Below are 1,400 nucleotides of genomic sequence, written 5' to 3'. Positions count from 1 at the left end.
CTCTCCCCCCACCATCACATCCCACAGAGACGGAGCAAAAATATTCTGCGTCTCAAGACATAAATCTGTGTTTAGCCCAGCACTGGAGTTAGCATGACGCTATATGTCTTCTTCGTGTGTTTTAATTAGTGTCCGTGGATAGATTTTCGTGTTTTACATGGGGTCTTGTGAGCCCGCCCCCCTCCCTTTGACTGTTCCTTTTATGACCTACAGCACAAGTTCAGCTCATAACCCTCATTGTTGTGTGGGCTGCTCGCAGCTCTGACTGCCGCTGAGCTGGGCGTGTTATATCAGGCTCAGCACGACAGAAATGTGGCCCGCGGCTCGAAATTCTTCCAACGCAACAAGTCTGAAGGAATCCGCGAGAAGATGTTTACTTTGAAGTAATCAGATGCCTCCCAGGGCACAAATCTCAGCCTGGGCTGGACACTTTGTAAAGGGCGTAAAACTCGGCAGTCTGCATCCAGGACAGGGCTACTGCTGGGTGACATGGCTGTCCTGTCTGAAGTTAAAGATCCACATTGAGCAACAGGTTTTGTTTTCTTTTCTAGAGGGCCCTTTTCACAGCTTAAGTAAGGGTACAGTGCGCAGCCCAAAACAAAAACAAACAAAAAGGCCTGTCATTACTAAAATTAATGAATTTCACCTGTCATTAAGAAGTCAAGACACACACAAGTATCCATGTCCACAGTGTGGGAACACTTTTCAATGGAAAACAATGATGCTGAAACTGCGTCTTATAAAATCTGCAAACTGGATGTTTCATGGTGGGAACAGCAGGGCTCGCTTTAATACAACCAACCTTGTCACTTGGAAAGAAATAAAAACATAAAGCTATCGGATCGGAAAGACTAATTAAAAAAATCGGTTTGCATCGTGAGCCAAAAAATCTGGACGGGGATGCAAAGGACAGACGTACATGTATGGGCGACTGTGGTTAGGTGGTTGGACCAGTTCTCCAAAATGAGAGAGTTGGAGGTTTGATTCCACCAGTATGCAGTCACATGTCGAAACGTCCCTGGGCAAGACACCGGACCCCTCATTGCCTCAGATGTGCGCCCCATTGGTGTATGAATGTGATCTAACCCAGGGGTTCTTAACCTTTTTGACCTCGGGGCCCAGTTTATTGAACATAAAGTGACACGAGGCCCAGTCAGACATTACCAATGTACGGATTAAAATGATAATTATTCTAAATCTTGGTTTAATTTTTATTGTATTTGCATTATAACTAAATTAAATACACTTACATTTTGAGAGTAAAACTCCTGTCAAATAATCACAAGGCATGATTATAACAAATATTTTTATATTATAACCTGCCCATAACAATTATTTGAACAGATACAAAGGTCAGTCAACAGACCACTCAGGTTTATCAGCACAAATATATATTTTAA

The 1,400-nt window shown here is 43.0% G+C and overlaps 1 protein-coding gene across 4 annotated transcripts in view; it reads left to right on the top strand.

The window, feature by feature from the left end:
• The window catches only part of tln1 (talin 1), a 103,084-nt gene that overhangs the window by 510 nt on the left and 101,174 nt on the right, over positions 1-1,400 (top strand). The window lies entirely within an intron of this gene.

Source organism: Austrofundulus limnaeus, unplaced genomic scaffold (assembly GCF_001266775.1).
Source record: "Austrofundulus limnaeus strain Quisiro unplaced genomic scaffold, Austrofundulus_limnaeus-1.0 Scaffold15, whole genome shotgun sequence".
In the NCBI taxonomy this organism is placed as follows: Eukaryota; Metazoa; Chordata; class Actinopteri; order Cyprinodontiformes; family Rivulidae; genus Austrofundulus; species Austrofundulus limnaeus.
Note: the sequence above shows the minus strand (reverse complement) of the source record. Positions and strands in the feature narration are given on the sequence as shown.